Source organism: Lepisosteus oculatus, unplaced genomic scaffold (assembly GCF_040954835.1).
Source record: "Lepisosteus oculatus isolate fLepOcu1 unplaced genomic scaffold, fLepOcu1.hap2 HAP2_SCAFFOLD_90, whole genome shotgun sequence".
Taxonomy (NCBI): domain Eukaryota; kingdom Metazoa; phylum Chordata; class Actinopteri; order Semionotiformes; family Lepisosteidae; genus Lepisosteus; species Lepisosteus oculatus.
The window spans coordinates 579422-600922 of record NW_027168428.1 but is presented as its reverse complement, the minus strand read 5'-3'; the positions used below and the strand labels follow the sequence as shown (position 1 = coordinate 600922).

The following is a 21501-nucleotide window of genomic DNA, read 5'->3' as shown; positions in this document are numbered from 1 at the left end:
CTTCATCTCGTACAAATCTTTTGCCTTTTACTAAAGATTTCCATGAAGAGGAGCATGAATGAGTTCCATACAATTTTTGTGCTTTCCTGCCTTCGGGTGGGGCGCAGCTGGGCTGGTCAAAGAGAGAAAACAAAACCGCTCACAATCACTCTTATTACTGCGACTGTGGCCGTCTGCTCTGCGAGTCCTCGGTCTCCGCCTGTCTGATTGGTGCTCTTTTCTTTGGGGGGCGGGAAGTGTCCGGCCGCAAATATGAAGCGTTACAGCAACGACATGCCATGAGACGATTGATAACGATTTCCATAGGATCCACGCGGTTGCCTGGCAACCGTCAGCTTTGCGCAGTGGCAGTATCGTAGCCTGTGAGGTTTAGCCGATGCGCGATTATTGCTAGTTGAAAACTTTTCCCAATACCCCGCTTCCGCCGGTTTGCAATACAATCGGCGAAAGCAATTCTTGACAGTCTCGTCAGAGACTGAGCAAGGTGTTTAAAGACAGATTTTGTCATGGTAACATCATGGTAGAAAGAAACAAGCTTGTTACGTCTCAACAGAAACACTCTTTAGCTCTTTCAGCGTTATGCAGAGAACAGCGTCTGTCGAGATCACTTTTGAGTCAGCGCGAAACGCCGTGTGCTGTCAGTTTGATTTCATATTGCTCGTAGCGGCGCCCGGCTTTTGTCTGTCAAACGTTAGGTTGCCCTTCTTCATGCTGCATCGTCGGCATGAGTGGAGCTTTTTAAACGTCTGTACTTACTGCGCCTCATAAGAAATCGTTTGTCCCCGTTCAAAACAGATTGTGCGATGTCCTGCAGCGTTCGCAAAGCAAACCTTTGACAGTTTGAAAGAGGAATTTATTCTGCTTCCTGTGCGTGCAGTAGTTACAAAGTTGAACGTCTTTACACGATCTGCCGCAGATCTTACAAACGAGCCAGTGGGGCCCGTTCAGCTCGGGGCTCATCGCCTGCGGCTCACGGCTTGCGAGCGTGCCCAATCCGTGCGATAACTCGGAAAACACCCGGCCACACTGTGCCGGAAACGACGCACTCTGGGAAGCCGCTATGCAAAGCGAGGTCCCAAGATCCCCTGCGGCCGGACACTTCCCACCCCCCAAAGAAAAGAGCGCCAATCAGACGGCCGGAGACCGAGGACTCGCGGAGCAGACTGCCACAATCGCCATAACAAGACCGATTGCGAGCGTTTTTGTTTTCTCTCTTTGACCAGCCAGGCTGCGCCCCACCCGAAGGCAGGGAAGCACAAAAATTGCATGGAACTCATTCATGCTCCTCTCCACGGAAATCTTTAGTAAAAGGCAAAAGATTTGTACGAGATGAAGAGAAACCAGAATGCATGGCTGCACAGCTGCAGGAGCCCAGGCCGCCTTCAAGGCCTCTGCCCTGCCGGTCGTGGTTGGCAATACACCTGGCCTTACAAACGAGCCAGTGGGGCCCGTTCAGCTCCGGGCTCATCGCCTGCGGCTCACGGTTTGCGAGCGTGCCCAATCCGTGCGATAACTCGGAAAACACCCGGCCACACTGTGTCGGAAACAACGCACTGTAAGGCACCTTGAAGCGTGCACCCCCAACATTCTTCTTTGCACATCTGTGAAAGGTAAACTCTTGAGCAAACTCTGAACCAGCTCTAAGGAAACTAATCCGATTAGACGTTACTTTGACTCATCCTTTAAGGGACCCTTGATAATTGGAGAAATCAATGATTTCGAATGAATTCTGTATGCGTCAAAAGACAGCTATACACAGAAAACATGCAGGACACTGCTCATGATGTTTCCCGAGCCGAAACACAGTGCGTTTTTCCAAGCCATCTGACAAAGCCCGCCCACTGAAAACTGCAGCAGATCGTGTAAAGACGTTCAACTTTGTAACTACTGCACGCACAGGAAGCAGAATAAATTCCTCTTTTCAAACTGTCAAAGGTTTGCTTTGCGAACGCTGCAGGACATCGCAAAATCTCTTTTGAACGGGGACAAACGATTTCTTATGGGGCGCAGTAAGTACAGACGTTTAAAAAGCTCCACTCATGTCGACGATGCAGCATGAAGAAGCGCAACCTAACGTTTGACAGACAAAAGCCGGGCGCCGCTACGAGCAATATGAAATCAAACTGACAGCACACGGCGTTTCGTGCTGACTCAAAAGTGATCTCGACAGACGCTATTCTCTGCATAACACTGAAAGAGCTAAAGAGCGTTTCTGTTGAGACGTAACCCAGTGGGCAAAAGACGTATAATATACGTCTATTAAACGCATACCTTAGACGTCTAAATGTGGTCTGCAATTCGTCTAGAATGAAATTCTAATATACGTCTATTGTTATACGTCAATTATACGTCTATGATTAGATGTTCATTATACGTAAATGGTTGGAGTTCTATTATACGGATAAATTTAGAGGACTATTATACATATATGGTTGGAGTTCCGGATAACTTTAGAGGACTAGTCTACGTATATGGTTGGAGGTCTATTATACGGATAACTTTAGAGGTCTATTATACGTATATGGGTAGAGGTCTATTATATGGATAACTTTAGAGGTCTATTATATGTATATGGTTAGAGGTCTATTATACGGATAACTTTAGAGGTCTATTATACGTATATGGGTAGAGGTCTATTATACATCAAAGTTAGGTTTTACAGGTGTAGAAACTAGTAAATCAACCCAATGATTTGGTTTAGAAATTTATTCTGAAAATACACCTTCACACCTGAAAAATATGTATTTCAAATTATACATTGTATACAATCAATCAACAATCAACATATGGGCAATAATCATAAAAAACACAACTAGTCTTAAACTTCAGCTACAAATTCTGGTAATATGGCAATATACAGTATAGTAACGGCAAACACAAACTAATTACATTAACACACTAACTCAAAACCACATTTTGATTCAAATATACATTTTAAAATGTACAACTTCTATATTTCCAAGAAAAAAAATATTACAATGGAAGTTAAGACGATTTTTGTCCACTATTTGCAAACCCTGTGTAATTGTCCTAACAGTTAGAACCAAAAACCTAGTATTTTCAGTGTCCAGATCTCCTGGCCCCCTGCCTTGCATATGCATTCTTCAAGTAACACATTGCGTGCTCCTTTATTTCTTTTTCTGCTGATTTAGGGCGGGACTTCAGCACCGCAGCTAGGAGAAAATTATATAATATTACTTCCCAAATTAATGATGATTAATATCTTCTTTAGTATAATCTAAAAAATGAACGGTTTACTAAGCTCAAAGCTGAAATAAATGTATAAAATTTGGCTTGCATCATAGAAGTTGAGCAATAAAGTCTGTCCTAATTAAAGAGTACCCAAAGTTTGAAAGTACAACATAGAATAAGAATAGAGAAACGGCAAAACGATTTAGTGTCATCTTCCCCATTCACACCATTCCCCATTTCGAATGAATTCTGTATGCGTTAAAAGACAGCTATACACAGAAAACATGCAGGACACTGCTCACGATGTTTGCCGAGCCGAAACACAGTGCGTTTTTCCAAGCCATTTGACAACGCCCGCCCACTGAAAACTGCAGCAGATCGTGTAAAGACGTTCAACTTTGTAACTACTGCACGCACAGGAAGCAGAATAAATTCCTCTTTTCAAACTGTCAAAGGTTTGCTTTGCGAACGCTGCAGGACATCGCACAATCTCTTTTGAATGGGGACAAACGATTTCTTATGGGGCGCAGTAAGTACAGACGTTTAAAATGCTCCACTCATGCCGACGATGCAGCATGAAGAAGCGCAACCTAACTTTTGACAGACAAAAGCCAGGCGCCGCTACGAGCAATATGAAATCATACTGACAAGCACAGGGCGTTTCGCGCTGACACAAAAGTAATCTCGACAGACGCTGTTCTCTGCATAAAGCTGAAAGAGCTAAAGAGCGTTTCTGTTGACACGTAACAAGTTCGTTTCTTTCTACCATGATATCACCGTGACCAAATCTGTCTTTAAACACCTTGCTCAGTCTCTGACGAGACTGTCAAAAATTGCTTTCGCCGATTGTATTGCAAACCGGCGGAAGCGGGGTATTGGGAAAAGTTTTCAACTAGCAATAATCACGCCTCGGCTAAACCTCACAGGCTACGATACTGCCACTGCGCAAAGCTGACGGTTGCCAGGCAACCGCGGGGATCCTATGGAAATCGTTATCGATCGTGTCATGGCATGTCGTTGCTATAACGCTTCATATTTGTCGTCTTCGATGCAGGACATCGCACAACCTCTTTTGAATGGGGACAAACGATTTCTTATGGGGCGCAGTAAGTACAGACGTTTAAAAAGCTCCACTATTTTTATGTGCCATTTTTTGCTTATTCACTTACTATTTTAATCAAAATAATATTAAGAAAGATCTGTATGTATTCAGATAGTATTATTATTGTTCATACTTACTCGTCAAAAGAGGATTGCTGAGATATTTGCGGATATACTTCTACGTTTGAAAAACGTGTCCAAAATGGTGACCAACGAATACTAGCAATGCATTGTGGTATATAACCGGAAAATATGCTGGGTTCGATATTTTCTCAACGTATGCGTTTATTAATGTTGTCGATATTATGGTTGAAATTTAACATTGATAATACATCGCGGCTATGTGCCCCCTGCTATGAGCTGATGTGCAATTTTAACGCATGCAGTTAGTAAGGATCGGTCACTGTTGTATGGTATTATATACAGTATAATGACATTATGGAATAGGATGGGGACAGGCCTGGCATCACGGGGGGAGGGAGGAATGTCGCCCCTTCAGTTTTGGGCAAAAAGATGTACCTAACTTACCTAGGAGTATACGGCACTCTGCACAGTGTACGAAGTAATTTTCGCAGTAATTAATTTATTATATTTACTATATTTATTATACACGTGTAAATTAATTACTGCGAAAATAATTTACTTCGTACACTGTGCAGAGTGCCATATACTCCTAGTTGCGGCACACACGATACATACAGTAAAAAGCCTCAGGCACTGTGTTAGATGTGTTTTCGACGTTATATATGCGTTTATTAATGTCGTCGATTTTACGGTTGCAATTCGACTTTGATTATACGTCGAGGCGACGTATATATACGTATAGCCGTATTTTCGCCGTGAATATACGTATATTCGACGAATCAGTGCCCACTGGGTAAACTCTTCAGCAAACTCTGAACCAGCTCTAAGGAAACTAATCCGATTAGACGTTACTTTGACTCATCTTTTTACGCTAGGGTTAGGGTTAGCATTCCCACGCTACTTAGACACTTTGTTTACGCTCAGTGCTTGATTTTGGGAACTTCAGGACGAGTGGGAATTTTCTCCTATCTGTCAATTCTGTTTTGTTTTGGAGACTCTTGGCTGCCTATGTTGTACAGTGCAGCGTGAAGGAAACATTTTCCAAAACTGTGTCAGCTCAAAAGTTGTAAGAAAACCTCTCCAGCTGCTTTAACTCTCTTCATTTTTGTCATTTAATGTGACACTCGATGTATAACTGGAGCCTCACATATGCAAATGGTGAGGCTCCAGTTCGACACCCAGTTCAATACCACTTTACAGTAAATGACAAAAGCATGGCAGACTGTGCCGGACCGGCAGATTACTTCCGCTTATTTTTACCATATTAAACAATGGAAATCCAACCACTTGCATTTGTGACACTTGATTTTGGCTGCACCTAAGACACTCTTAAATCTTCAAACACATTTCTCTTCTCCCGCAACACTCTTGTCTGTCGGCGCTATGTGGCAGCGTTGCATGACAACCCATCTCACCACGGAAAGGAACCTAACAGCTTTGGTAAGAGAGGAGAAAAGGACCTGGCCCGTACGCGGCTCAAACCCACAACCTTGGCGTTACTAGCACCACCATCTAACCAACTGAGCTAACCGACCTCACAACAGTGGTCCTCTCTGTGCTGCAAAAAATCAAGCTCAGGGAATTTCTTTTGTCCTTTGAATAGAAAGCCGTGTAATTCAGTGTACGGGCTTTCTCGTGCAGTTTCATAGTTCTTGTAACCCAAATCCTACACTGGCCTGAAGTGCCCCCCCATTTCACAGCATTTTTCAGCTGATTTAAAATGTACCTAAAGGAGAAGCATTATTGAAGACCATCAATTACCAAGAGCTTTTGTCAAAGGTTTTGGTGGTCATTTTTAATGACCACAGAGCACTATGACCTCGGTTTTACATCTCATCCAAAAGACAGCGCCCTTTTTCCAACACAGCTTCTCCGTCACTATATTGGGACATTGGGACCCGTACAGACCTCAGAGTGAGCGCCCATTAACACCACTTCCAGCTGGAAGCTTTGTTTTTCCCTGTAGCTCACCCTCATCCTGGTACTGACCTGGCTCACACCTGCTTAGCTTCAGTGGGTTTTCAGTTGCGAGTTGCAAAAGTTGGGATACAAGTGTAGCGGCAATGCTTGTTAATAAGACAGAATTAAGCGTTGGTATGCTGTCCTAAATGAAGCCCCATCTCACCCCCCATCTCTGTGGTGCAGCCACAGAGAAAGTATTCATGCAGACTGATTTAAGTTGTTTTCTTTTGATAGGGAACAGCTCCCAGACAGGGATGCACTTAGCTAAGCCTGGCTATCATGATCAATGGTCATCCATTGGCGCCTATCTGTCTAGGGAGTGCTGAATGGACATCTGGACTGCATTCTTAAGTGTCAAGAGTAAGTGACTTATATCTCACCTTGACCAACCAATCAGGGACTGGCAGGGCGTGGTAATACCACGTGGGTCTCCAATGCCCGCCAAACTCTCAACCAATCAGCACACATCTGTGTCTTGGTCAAAAAGGGAGCGCAAGCTCAGATCGGGGCTCTCCTTGGCCATTTTCGCGCATCCTCAGAGACAATCACGTGACAACTGCTGTTGTCTGCATAGGGACTTGGACTTTGTTCTAAGCGCGAGGCCAAGCATCCCGTACGTACTCAGAATTCTACTAACGTGAATGCTCTGTTTGATCAACGGCAGCCTACAGTTGGACCCTCGTCGACAACCTGAATAGCTTATTCAGAAGCAGCGCTGGACCGGGAACGAACCAGTTTCTTCCCAGGCAAAAGAGTGACTTGTGAGGACTCGCGGTCACACTCTGTGCATAGAGACTTTCTACTAGCCAGCCGGACTGCTGGTAGATCCCCTCGGAGCAACGACTGCCCTGCGCGCCGCAGTCAGATTCCTCCGCCCGTCCTACTCCGAGCTGCACCTTGACTGGTTGGCTGGTAGCCAGAGGACGCCGACACAACGCCCATTGGACAACCGCTGGAACAGAGGCTGCAACAGAGCTTGTCAGCTGGTTTGGTGTTCGTGCCGGGAAATTCCAAATCCATACACAGTGGATAAGTTAACCCCATGTTCTACATTGCGTCTCGAGAATTCAATTGTACCTCAACACAAGTTGTTATCAATTTAATTCATGAGTAATGTATTTACTTCCGAGTTTAGAGTAACAATGGGTAATAACACTGATTAGCGATTTGGTAACCGAACGATATATATTGACATATATTCTCTGTTGTGTATCTCTTTGTGTTTGCATCTCTTCGAGATTATATATCTTGTATATTGATAACCCTCACAGTAAGGTCTGCCGCTCGTATCCAGGCAGACTAGTATATGTTTGGTGCACAATTTATATTAATAAATGTATCTCGTGTATTGAACCCGTGTGTGTGCGTTGTTAGTTGTTCTGGCGATTGATTTTCTAAAAGCCCCAACGAACAACCTCGTGATTACTGCTACAATTAATAAGTGTCTCAGTAAACCCATCAAACCACTACATTTAATGGCGTCCCTGGGTGGGCGAGTTTAGAATGAAATGAGACTCAATCGCACAGAATAACTGATGTTGCTGTGAGTTCAAGTTCAGCACAGCACCGTGGCTTTTATACGCGAATACCGGGTGTGCTGATAACTGCGTAAAGAAATCCCCCTGTTTTCTAGCGTTTAGTGTAACGTGTGCTGATTGGAAATCCATCTGCTCGGGTGTTTAGATTCCATACTGTATTTTGGTAAAAGGAAAAAAAGTAATACTCTTAAAGTTTCTCTGACGTAATGACAATGGCTGCTAAAATGTCTGAAGTGGAGTCGCTTATAAGTACTATTTCTAGCGACGACAATCCTGGTTACTGGAGCGGTATCGAAAAGTTGAACTTTGATGATATTGAGAAGCTGCAAGTAGATTTAGTAGCTAAGGTAGCGAACCAGCTTAACACAGGAGGGTCTGTGAACGCAGTTCAGGTCCTATCTAGTTTCGCCTTAAATCTAGCTAAACAGCTGGAACTGTCTTTGTCCGAGCTGACAAAGTTTCAAACGCTTCAGGGAAAGCTAGAAAGATATAAGGCGGAGCGAGTTGAGTTGTTGGATATAATCAGAGAAAAGAGAGTGAAAAGTGAGGAAAGTGAAGACAGACTCAGGGAAGTTTTAGGTAAATTAGATGACCTGTCTGCTAGAGAAACTGCGGCTGAGGTAGCTAGGAGAGACCTAGAAGCGAGCTTGAAAGAAAAAGAAAAAGAAATTGAGAGTTTAAATGAGCTCAGCCAGGAAAGGCAAAAGGAGTTAGATGCTGCCGTACTGGAAGCAAAACAGGCTAGATCCCACTTACATGCCAGCCCACCTAGCAGCCCGGAGCGCTCACCCAGGAGGTTTCTCCCGGCCAGGGTCTGTGGTCGGATCGGCATGGGGGAGATCGCCGAGTCCTGCGCGAGACGCAAGGGCGATTCAATTCAGGCATAGACCCCCTGCTCCTGATCACGGCCGTCTCCCTGCCCACTGAGAAACTGTAAAAATTAACCTCCACTCCCTGAGGCAGTTAGCCAAAGATGTAGAAAGGTTTGACCCGACAGTGTCAGGGAATAATGTGGAGACCTACATTGATGAGCTGAGATATACTTTGCAGTTTATGCCCGAAGCGTCCGAACAGGAAAAGGCTATGTTAGTAAGGAAAACTACCAGCCGAGCGGTCCACGAGTGGATGTCTAGACAAGGACCTGAGGTCTGTAATAGCTTTGAGGAGCTGTGTCAGGCAATGATCGGAGAATTTTCGGCTTTTATAGATCCCATATCTGCCGTGGCCACAGCGCACCATATTAAGCACGAAAAAGCTGAAGCCCCTCGCGACTATTACCCCTATTATATAATATTTTACTATTATATAACTTGTAAAATATTACCCCCGGTCCATTCTCTTCCAAAAGTGAGAAACACCTGTTTTCTACATTTTGTCTGTTTTAAAACCATATCTCTTTAAACCAAACCAAGAGTTTGTCTTTTGCACTGATATTCTGATTCATTTCAATTTCAAAGAAAAAAAAAACATTATCTTCCAAAGCATCATAAAATTGTCCATTCTTCCAGACTCTACTTCTCTCTTGTAGTAGTACAGCAGACCTTTCCAGGTGAGCAGATCACAGAGTCCGAAATATGCTTCCTCCATCAAGCAAAGTACCTGAACATGACTCGGTCTTCATAAAAGCGCCCCTGTAATAAAGAAATTAAATCCAAAATCAAGAGGGCAGTTGCCTACTGAAGTTCAAGAAGTCATCAATTTTAACCTAGCAACACATTAAAGGCTGCATCTATACAAGTACGATTCTAGAAATGCTCACCAGATTACGTTTTAAGAAAGAACTGCGCCTCAGGTTCCGCCGAGATCTTAACTCGGATGGCAGGATTCAGAGTCCGGAGTGCGGACTGATGGCGCACGGAGGGTCCACATACTGTGGATCCCTCAGTTTTCTTCCGCGTGTTTAAACCGCCAGCGTGTGGCTCTCCTGTCCCCGTGACCTCATTGCTCTGCTCTCGCCTCTGTGCAGCCGAGCCCGACTCATGGTAAAGTGGAAAAAAATATGCCCTCAACGTGGGATTTACTCTGGATCGAGGATAGATGTCACCTTTTTATCGTTGAACAGGATGTATGTGATGTGGCGACTAGGTTCAATTTTGTATCCTTTTAAAAGATTAAGGACTGGGGTGAGCGGGATTTATCACCCTTTCAGCTAAGAACCCGACGTGAGCACCGTTTAAGCTGCATAGACTCGGTCGTTTAACTCTTCTCCATTAGCAGGGTTAAGGTTAAAGAAAAAAAACATTGCTGACTTCTTTTTTTTTTGCCAGCCGCGAGCGCTGATTAGCGAGGTTTGTATTTCATGTTTTGCAAGTTGCATCCATTTTAAGAAAAACAAGTCGTTCAAGACAGGAAATGAATACTTGCATTTAATTAAGTCTAGGCGTATGCGGTTGTCCATAATGACCAGTTCTGTTCGAGAACACAGCACAAAAAAAGGCACCGCTGGGATTCGGACCCAGGATTTCTTGTTTACTAGACAGGCGCTTTAACCAACTAAGCCACGGCGCCCCGGGAGTACTGTTTTTTTGCAGCCACTTGGACACACCACTCAGACACATCTGCATTCGGTGTGTGCTCCGCCTGCTCGCTGAGCAAGTTGCCACCTTTACATACAATAGCAACATCGACACCAAGAGAAAGGATGACAAATGGCTTTTATCTGGAACTTTTCATGTCCAAGGAGCTCAATGTGCTTTCTGTGTACAACAGGGCCACTGAACTCCACACTGGCCACTGAACCACAGCAGTGGCTTGCTGGCTTGACATCTCCCAAGGAAAATGTTGAAATCGCATGTGGAACAGGAAAAGGACCCTCGAGTACGAGGGAAAAAAAAGAAAAAGATCATCTGGAGCGTGCCAACCCGTGTCTGGACAGCCCAGTTTCATTGACGAGGTGGCCGAGTGGTTAAGGCGATGGACTGCTAATCCATTGTGCTCTGCACGCATGGGTTCGAATCCCATCCTCGGCGCTCTCTATGTCTGACACGTGTGCCTGTTAGATGTTGGCCCTCCTTCTGTTTGCTCCAGTACTAGAGCTGTACATTTTCTAGCGGTGGCTGAACATGGTATAGTAGGCTAACGTCGGTATCGAGCAGTGGCAGTAACAGTATTTACGTGCCGCTGCTGCCAAGTGGCTCTGGGTTGAGACCGCATTTTCACTTACTTGCAGCACAAACGGAGAAAGCGATTTTTGACAGTCTCTCGAGAGACTGCGCTAGGTGTTTAGGGATAAACTTTGTCAGTTCCCCCTGGGATGATGGCCTCTCAAATAGTTTGTGATTCCTCTAGACGTTTATACAGTAGAAGCCTGCTTCGTGGCTTAAATCCAAGCTAAGGAAACGAGTTAGAGGTCTGATGCAGAACTGCACTGTATGTGTGAGGAAAGCTGCCCCCTTCTGTTCCATGTCGACCGAACAGAGGACTGTAAAGGATACGACCAAGAAACTTTAGGATGCTGGTTGGAATCCAGCTCCAAAGAAGCCCCTTTGGGTGTTATGTCATGAAAAAGTAAGAACAGAGAATCTCCCTTTGATCAAAAGCGCAACAGAACTGTTTTCCGTGGAGCAGGTTTCAGACCCGTAGACCTGTTTTATTTGTATGGCGTTCGTAAGCGCGCAAAACAAGGACAATTCCTGCGTCTAACACGAATGTAAATGCTTTTGAAAGTGCAGTGTGGTGCAGCTTGTAAAATCCTTGTCCACATTTGTGGTTTGTTGATGTTTTTTTTCTGTCTGCCAAAGTTGCATTTTGACATCCGGACGGTGAGACTTTATCATTTGAACGTGAAGCCAGCCTTAAACCCTCTGAGGCGTGTCTGTCTGCCGGCATGTATCTTGTGAAAGGTATTTTTTTTTTAACGGAGAGCGACTTTAAAAAGGTTTCCGCAGACACCTCGCACTCCGAAGGAGGAATGCGGCGGCGGCGAGCTCACTGTAGTTGTGGCCGAGTAGTTAAGGCGATGGAGTTGAAATCCATTGAGGACTCCCCGCTCAGGTTCGAATCCTGCTGACTACGGCGTCTGCTGCACGTCGCCTTGTGCCTGTGTGGCAAAGGCGAAGTGCCGCTTCTCCTTTCCTGGTACTATAAAAATGCTACATCGCTTGGTCCTGCTTCCATGGAAAGCAGTTCTTCAGGTAATTCTACTCTCTTACCAAAGCTGTTAGGTTCCTTTCCGTAGTGAGATGGGTTGTCATGCAACGCTTCCACATAGTGCCGACAGACAAGTGTGTTGCGGGAGAAGAGAAAAGTGTTAGAAGATTTAAGAGTTTCTTAGGTGGAGCCAAAATCAAGTGTCACAAATGCAAGTGGGAAGATTTCCAATGTTTAATATGGTCAAAATAAGCGGAAGTTATCTGCTGGTCCGGCACAGTTTGCCATGCTTTTGTCATATACTGTAAAGTGGTGTCGAACTGGGTGTCGAACTGGAGCCGCACCATTTGCATATGTGAGGCTCCAGTTATACATCGAGTGTCACATTAAATGACAAAAATGAAGAGAGTTGTAGCAGCTGGAGAGGTTTTCTTACAACTCTTGAGCTGACACAGTTTTGGAAAATGTTTCCTTCACGCTGCACTGTACAACATAGGCAGCCAAGAGTCTCCAAAACAAAACAGAATGGACAGATAGGAGAAAATTCCCACTCGTCCTGAAGTTCCCAAAATCCAGCACTGAGCGTAAACAAAGTGTCTAAGTAGCGTGGTAATGCTAACCCTAACCCTAGCTGGAGTTTGAGCAATCCAGCACTGAGCGTAAAAAGATGAGTCAAAGTTACGTCTAATCGGATTAGTTTCCTTAGAGCTGGTTCAGAGTTTGCTCAAGAGTTTACCTTTCACAGATGCGCAAAGAAGAATGTTGGGGGTGCACGCTTCAAGGCGCCTTACAGCTGTAGGGAGTGATTCGAGACGATTCGTGGCGTGTGCTCGTTCCCATGTACCGTACGCCCCGGGGTGCAGTGCTAGGATGACCTACAATACCACTTGGGCACGTAACGGCGTTATGTGCAGGGTTTTCGTTTGTTCGTTTTGTTTTGCTCTGCTTTGCTTTGTTTTGCTTTCCATCGCGTTGGTAAGAGCGTAAATAAAAATGCGATTCCTGCGTCTACCACTAATGTAAGAGCTATTTCAAGTGCGACGTGGTGCGGCTTTTCAAATGCTTGTGGGCATTTCTCTGTTGTTGATTCTTTTTTTGTGTGTAACAAAGTGGCATTTTCATGTCCGGACGGGGAGACTTTATCATTCCGACATGAAGCCAGCCTTAAACCCTCTGAGGCGTGTCTGTCTGCCGGCACGTATTTTGTCAAAGGTATTATTTTTTTTTAACGGAGAGCGACTTTGAAAAGGTTTCCGCAGCCACGTCGCACTCCGTGTTAGATTAAAGGAGGAATGCGGCGATGGTGAACTCGCTGTAGTCGTGGCCGAGTGGTTAAGGCGATGGACTTGAAATCCGTTGGGGACTCCCCATGCAGGTTCAAATCTTGCCGACTACGGCGTCTGCCGCACGTCTCCTTGTGCCTGCGCGGCAAAGGTGAAGTGCCGCTTCTCCTTCCCTGGTACTATAAAAACACTAAATAGCTTGGCCCCGCTGCCATGGAAATGAGTTCTTCAGATAACCACACATCTTGCGTTCGCACCTCTGGTGTTCTACTTATGCCTTTGAAAACCTAATGAATAAAACTGAAAGAACCGACACAATATGTAGGTGCTCGTAAAGCATGCATTAAAGAATTGTTAACAGCAAGGGTTTCAGTGGGTTAACTGAGGAGAAGGCGTGATCGCTAATTGTTGACTTTTTATTTGGTGTTAGAAACACTCTTACTGTGCATGACGTGCAACAAATTTAGCCACAGAAATTGCATCACGCTTTCATGTATGCTATTGCAGACACCAACGTTGCCTAGATAGAAAACCGAAATAGCCGTGGGTTTGCTTGCTGGTCTGAAGGATCTCTCTTCGAATCTCTATCATTTGTCAATGGAAGTAAAAGGTGCTGCAATCTGATACGTTCAGAATCAAACCCGCAGCTGTTGTTCGACTTTATTTCTTGACTAATTACAACTGAGTGTCGCATGAGCAGTTACGTAAACTTGTCTGATATATTTGAACACAAATGCCGTTCTTCAATTAAAACTAACAGTACATTGTCAGGGACATTCAGTTCTATACAAACAAGAGACAGACAAGAGAACATTTAGTATATAATAGACAGAAAGAGGTTCGAATCCTGCCGACTACGTTGTCCACCTCCTGTCGTTGTGTTTCGGCGCAAGCAAAGAAGCGCGCCTGTTCGGTGTTCCTGGTGGTTTTAAAATGCCAAATTGCTTGTACCCGCTCCCTTGCAAATAAGTTCTTCAGCGTCCGCGAATGGCATTTTACAGCTGGAAGCAGATGTCGACGCTTTTTGCACAGAGCACCAAAAAAGCGTCTTTTTTGAAGGCCCGGGTTCTGAGCATTGGTGGTTCAGTGGTAGAATTCTCGCCTGCCACGCGGGAGGCTCGGCTTTGATTCCCGCCAATGCAGTGGCTTTTGCAGCTAGCTGCTCCATCACTTGCATCCCCTTGCAACTCGCAACTGAAAACCCACTGAAGCTAAGCAGGTGTGAGCCAGGTCAGTACCCGGATGAGGGTGAGCTACAGGGAAAAACAAAGCTTCCAGCTGGAAGCGGTGTTAATGGTGCCGGCGGTGGGGCGCTCACCCTGAGGTCTGTGCGGGTCCCAATGCCCCAGCATAGTGACGGAGACACTGTGTTGTAAAAGGGCGCTGTCTTTTGGATGAGATGTAAAACCGAGGTCACATCGCTCTGTGGTCATTAAAAATGACCACCAAAACCTTTGACAAAAGCTCTTGGTAATTGATCGTCTTCAATAATGCTTCTCCTGTAGGTACATTTTAAATCAGCTGAAAAATTCTGTGAAATGGGGGGCACTTCAGGCCAGTGTAGGATTTGGGTTACAAGAACCATGAAACTGCATGAGAAAGCCCGTACACTGAATTACACGGCTTTCTATTCAAAGGAGGGCAAAAGAAATTCCCTGAGTTCGATTTTTTGCAGCACAGAGAGAACCACTGTCGTGAGGCCGGTTAGCTCAGTTGGTTAGAGCATGGTGCTAATAACGCCAAAGTCACGGGTTTGTGCCCCTTACTGGCCAGGTCCTTTTCTCCTCTCTTACCAAAGCTGTTAGGTTCCTTTCCGTGGTGAGAGGGGTTGTCATGCAACGCTGCCACATAGTGCCGACAGACAATTAAATGACAAAAATGAAGAGAGTTAAAGCAGCTGGAGAGGTTCTCTTACAACTTTTGAGCTGACACAGTTTTGGAAAATAATTCCTTCACGCTGCAGTGTACCATATAGGCAGCCAAGAGTCTCCAAAACAAAACAGAATTGACAGTCATATAATGTCCATTAACCCCGGTTTTAAACGCAGCATCATGTCTGCCATCATAAGAATATGAGTCCAATATTTTAGAATATAGTCAGAATGACTTCTAACCTTAGCTGTGGTGTCTTTAATCCCTATTGCTCAATGCATGGTGTACGTACTGCATACATGTGTCTTGAGAATGAGGAATGGGCCCCTGAGACAGTCATTTGCCTGTTTCACAAATGATCGTATTTTACTAGAGATTCTGTTTGGGATTCAGATGTGCATTCGGACAGCAATCCCTTTCAAGAAATGATATGTTCTGGATGAGGTCAAAGGTGCTAGAACACTGTATTTAGGATGTGTTTGCAGTGATTGTGTGTCTCCTGCTTCAACGCAGTGATATATAGATGTGCTCCTGTAATTTATTGGTACATGCCCAGGGCAGTAAGTAGTCTGAGGATTTATTTCCAGACGGCATAGAGCAGTGAAGCACTTCTACTTAAATTATTACATTATACACAATTTGAGTTCATTTTAAAAAGTAAAAGGTAATGAAAGGAATGCATTTTCATAAGAAAGATAATACCGATATGCATGTGATAATCTTCCTTATATCATGTAGTGCGTCATTTGGACACTTTGTGGGCTTGAAATACAAAGAAAATCATGTTCTATGGTACAAGATAAATACAAAACTTAATCATTTATTTTAATTAGATTTGTTTATAAAGCATAAGCAATCATTTATTACATTAATATATGTGAAAATGACATTTTAGCACCATAATATTACATACAGGTCTCTAGCTTCAACACAGTGATATATATATATATGCTCAGTGATTTATTGGTACATGCCCAGGGCAATAATCAGAATTAGTATTTATTTCCATACGGGCTACAGGTAATGTTGTGAAATACTTCAACACACTGGATCGCAGATTTAGACCCCCTGCACTCTTACTCCTTAAAAACCAAAGAAATGAAGATATGTAGCAATCACATTGTAACAGGGGTGACAGTGACTTAATGCTTATACTACTGGACTTCTGGTACCTTTAGGGTACGGTGTTCCCTGAAGGGCTCTCAAACCCCGCATTTCAGATGCCTAGCTGTATTGCTGATGTGTTGCACCTCAGAATCACTTTTAAACCTTACCTCTGGTATCTTTAATCCCTATTGCTCAACGCATGGTGAAAGTATTGCATAAATGTGTCTGAAAATGAGCAATGGGCACCTGAGAGACTCATTTGCCTGTTTCACAAATGATCATATTTGACTAGAGATTCTGTTTGGGATTCAGTTGTGCATTCTGACAGCAATCTCTTTCAAAAAATGATTTTACCTTATCGCGGCTTTGCCCTTCTTGCCTTTTTGGACAATATCTCCATCTTGTGGTCGTTGTTGGTAATGTCTAGACAATATCTCCATCTTGTGGTCGTTGTTGGTAATGTCTTCTTATGCCCTTTTTTATTTCAATTCTCTATTAGATGATTCTAGAATCTCTACAATAGAGTTGAAAACATCAGTTTTATAGCAGACAATATGACATTATTTATAGTCCAATTAGAAATTTATTACCCTGTTTTTAACATAATAACAAATTAAAACTAAGTTTGGAACACCAGGGAACATAAAAAATGATTTTTAGGAAAACCATGAGGTTCTCTGTGTCCGATGCCTGCAAGGGGAGAAAGCTAGAATCCTTTGATTTTTCCAAATTTGAAAATAAACATCATATAACAACAGCTTTCATTCCTAGGAGTGAAAAACAACCATTTTTGAAGACATATTAGTTTCTAAAACACTACAATAAAGTTAAAAACATCCATTTTATATTACATTATTTTTTGTGAAATAATTAAATTGGCTTATTTCTCTCGCATTAAATTGGCTACAAATGCAAGAATTCAACCAGATATTCTTGTAAAATGTATAATGTTGCATTGCAGTTAGTTAATGTAGTTAGTCCATAGTCAGCAATCTAAACTTTATTGTTAAGCTTTAATGATTGATGTTGTACCAGTAACCTTTAGAAATACTATAGTACTTCACAAATGCTTTGTGTGTTTGGAAACCTTTTGAGTAAAAGCCTTATAAAAATAGGTTTAGTTTTTACAGGACATCACAAAGAAATAGGATGGTATAATTCTTATAATTGCTTAGTGATTGTATTTGGAAGATTATGCACTAAACAGACTTCAGGAATGCCAGTGGATCATTGTGCTATTTGGAATTATTCCAAAAATCAAGTGACCTCTTTGCTGTAGTATTTTTAGTATTATTTATTTAGTATTAATAAAGAATAGATTTATTAAAGTCGTGCGATGTGCAAGCGGGATATGTAAAATAATTTAAAATAAAGTTTTTTATTATTGTTATAGAGAAACATGATCAGATTTTCCCTGGTTCAGAAAAAAAACGATTAAAATCTGTAATCTTTCCACTTGTATGTCATCAGACATTAACGAGTACAACCCCCCTCTCTGCCGGAGTGCTGGCTGTGACGAATTAAACCAATTTCACAGGTGTTTTCAAAGTAGGAAGTACAGTGTTAACTAGTAGATGGCCTCCTCAATGAAATCGCTTCAACATGCTAATGCGTTGGTGTAACAGTCCGGGCGTGGCAAGCTTCCAATGTCAACTCGACTCGATTGGAAGACAATGAACGTATTTTAGCCCTAAATGAATTAATAGCAAACATGGTTTACATAAAAGACATTTTTCCAAGAAAGTTTATAATAATACAATCTATAGTTGAAATCTGAGCCTAAATATAAAGAAAAAAGCATTTTCAGAGAGCAATCACGCTGTGTTTATGTAGAAAAAGCGATTAGGTTTATGAGCAATCTAATTACCTATTCGCTTAAAACGCTATATAAAATAAAGTTTATTTAAAGATGAATGATAAGTGTCGCAGTTTTAATAATTTTCGTAGTAGGGCTTGGACAGATTCCAAGTGCATTTTTGCAATTTACGTTGCATTGTCCAATGTGATGTTGTAATACAGTTTAGAATACAGTAAGTCTAAACTGTATCAGCTTTATTTATGGATTGCAATTTAGAAAAAGTCAAAAACCGCACTCAAAATCCAATTTAGAGCTTTCTGGCAAGAGGAGACACCCAAATTATAATGTAACATGCCACTGTTTGTGCATGAACAAAGTTATACTGCAATTTTCCTTAGATACGCGATTAAAAAAAATAATTTTTTTGAATCCCCGGCCAAACACATTCCATAAGAATCAGCGCTTTTATACAGTATATCGCCTTTAAACACGCGTTTACGATTTAAATCAAAACTCGATTCAAATCAATATAAATGTTTATTTTGTAACGCATAGGTGACTATTCATTGTTATTAAAAAGACGTAAATTCGATCATGTTGTGATATTTAGAAATATAAATTTGTTTTGATGCGAGTGAGGTTTTATTTAATCTCTGACCAAGGGAAATGTTTCATTTTTTCAAAGAAATGTTTGTTAAAAATTAAAGTCATAGTTCCATGAGATTCAACCACAGACCATGTGACATAGGAGTCAGGAACCTAACCCACAGCACCACCAGCGCAGTCACATGCTGAGGGCTGAAAAAGCACTACAGAAACATTATCGACTATAAAATAATGTAATTAGGCACAGAAGAAGTTTACAGCACAGTACAATAATAAATGCTGACCATGACTTTAGAAGCATAAATTACCTTACACTCAATTTAAACACAAGCTGTCTTTAGCCCTCTAAGCTGGTTCATACAGAAATGTAGAGAACCAGGCTCAGAACACACAGCTTCATTAGCGAATACATATGCAGAACAACTAGAGAAGATGTTTTACAGAGGATGGATTTTTAGAAACATCCCATCAGTGACATCACTGAAGTCAACTCCTAGGTAACTGTCGTGTGGATAGTTTCACAAGAATCAGACAAAGGTTTAAGCATCGCTTATTTTAGATAAAACTGCAAAAAAACAACAACAACCCATAATGTACTTCTTTGCGGCTCTGTTTGCCCAAATCATATATTCACAACGTGAAATTAGAAAATAGTATTACGTAACCAAAAACCGCAATATGGAAACAGAACCTGTGTAATTGTTGACAGATGATGTACTCGTAACATTTTTACAAGACGAACTACAACATTTAAAAAATGACTTGTATGTACTTGATATCTCTAATCAATCCACTGCACTGCATTAAAACAAAACAAAAACTAAAACGCCCTGGGCATACCGTTTCGCGCTTCTTATCAGTTGCTCAAAAGCAATTTGACCGTATGAAATGCATAATATAAACCTAGAAACACATACGTGAGGAGTATTTACGTAGTATCGGTGTCAAGACATACCTCTCAAATACTGTAAATCAAGTTAAAAATATCTCAAGACCGATTCTGGTCATAATGAAACCATGTTTCGTGTATGTTTTCTTTAAAGTACCGAGACCAGCCATATACTGTATGTTTATGTTCCAAAATTAATATCGTTTATGGCCTTCACACGCGTTGCATTACGCTCCTATTCTTTTTATGCTCAGGCACTAAGATTTCCCTTCAGTGGTAAAATTCCATATAAATATTCAATACTTAAACGGGCACAGTTAAGACATTAAATATACATATACATATACATATACATATACAAACTGTATACAGTACAGTTTGCATACGGTAATATGTTTATGTTCCTAAATCAATCTCTTTTATGAGCATGTGAAAGGCATGGTGAATCGATTCTCAAAAATTACTGTACTTTGCATGATTGGAAAAAAATGCGTGATTGCGAAATGCTGTGGTGTTACTTTTACAATGAAGGTCAGTGAAAAAAATAATGTGGACCAGGGCAATACTTTGAGTTTACAGCTTGTCCAAGGTCATTTATTATTAATACTATTAGTAATATCTTCATTAAAGACTTTGATGGCTACAGCTCAAACATGAGAAGTTGAGCTTTATTAGCTCCACCTTGCGGAAATTCCGGATACTATTATTTTGCTAGCGGTATTTAAAATAATGCAGTATCGCCCGCACATTTTGAATGGCTGCATCTGTAGCAATCATATTGTAGCAGACACTCATTTGCCTGTTTCACAAATGATCACATTTTACTAGAGATTCTGTTTGGGATACGGATGTGCATTCTGACACCAATCTCTTACAAAAAATGATTTTACCTTATCGCGGCTTTGCCCTTCTTGCCTCTTTGGACAATATCTCCATCTTGTGGTCGTTGTTGGTAATGTCTAGACAATATCTCCATCTTGTGGTCGTTGTTGGTAATGTCTTCTTATAGATAGATACTTTATTGATTCCGTGAGGGAAATTGCAGTGCAACAGCAGCTTAACACACACAACACAGCCACAGTGTAACGAATTATATAATAATAGTACAATACTGTATATATACACTGTATATATATATATGAAACAGAAATAGAAACAGAAACAGGAATCGCTTACTCACCTGGAGAATCTCTGTAGGAATATATAGCATTTATCAATGGAAATAAAAGCTGCTTTAATACAGTGCATGTTCAAACTCAAACCCTCAGCTGCTGTTCTTGTTTGTTTTGGGACAAATTGCAACTGAGCATCGCATGAGCCGTTACGTACCCTTATCTGTTTGGCAATTTCAAGGGAGGAGTTAGGTCAGAATGGGTAGGCTGCAAAACAACAAGTAAAGATTTATTCCAAGATGAAACGTTGTGGCGGTTTTCTTATCTTTTCAGCATGGACTAAACTTTTACGTGTTCCTTATATGCTATATATGTATATATTAGCACCAATGTCGTTCTTAAAAACTAACATGAAATTGTCAGGGACATTCAGCTATATACAAAGACGAGACAGACAAAGTAATAATTCTGTATTAACGTGGCCTACATATTGACGCAATGATCGAACTAACTGACATGTTCTGATTCAGATCCCCTGCAGTTCATGCCAATTAGAACAAAAGCAATGCTGAGTCCTCCCCACCCTACTGAGCACAAATTCAGCTGCTCTCCAGTTCTGTTCTGCATGTTTTTTCATTGCAATTGAGCTCGGAGCTGGAGATGATCTCCATACAGTTCTGTGTTAACTAGCCCGCACTTGCGTGCTAATTTACGGGTTGTGGCAGATGCTTTTCTATAGTTCATATACATGACGGCAACCTGTTACCGAGGAATCTGAGAGGTTTAAAAGCCTCACGAGCCAGGCAGGACTTGAACCTACAATCTTCTGATCCGAAGTCAGACGCGTTATCCATTACGCCACTGGCCC

General features: G+C 42.2%; 6 non-coding genes and 1 pseudogene across 6 annotated transcripts; 4 read left to right on the top strand and 3 right to left on the bottom strand.

The window, feature by feature from the left end:
* LOC138236512 (U5 spliceosomal RNA) lies at positions 1-103 on the top strand (annotated as a pseudogene; the record flags this gene model as incomplete).
* Positions 104-333: 230 nt separating this feature from the next.
* On the top strand, positions 334-475 carry LOC138236488 (U4 spliceosomal RNA). Its single transcript, XR_011188662.1, has one exon. It is a non-coding gene; the product is annotated as a U4 spliceosomal RNA (small nuclear RNA).
* Positions 476-1232: 757 nt separating this feature from the next.
* Positions 1233-1349, bottom strand: LOC138236503 (U5 spliceosomal RNA). The gene has a single exon (XR_011188676.1). It is a non-coding gene; the product is annotated as a U5 spliceosomal RNA (small nuclear RNA).
* A 2654-nt stretch (positions 1350-4003) lies between these two features.
* Positions 4004-4145, bottom strand: LOC138236478 (U4 spliceosomal RNA). Its single transcript, XR_011188653.1, has one exon. It is a non-coding gene; the product is annotated as a U4 spliceosomal RNA (small nuclear RNA).
* A 6619-nt stretch (positions 4146-10764) lies between these two features.
* Positions 10765-10846, top strand: trnas-gcu (transfer RNA serine (anticodon GCU)). Its single transcript has one exon. It is a non-coding gene; the product is annotated as a tRNA-Ser (tRNA).
* Positions 10847-13280: 2434 nt separating this feature from the next.
* trnas-uga (transfer RNA serine (anticodon UGA)) lies at positions 13281-13362 on the top strand. Its single transcript has one exon. It is a non-coding gene; the product is annotated as a tRNA-Ser (tRNA).
* Positions 13363-21428: 8066 nt separating this feature from the next.
* On the bottom strand, positions 21429-21501 carry trnar-ucg (transfer RNA arginine (anticodon UCG)). The gene has a single exon. It is a non-coding gene; the product is annotated as a tRNA-Arg (tRNA).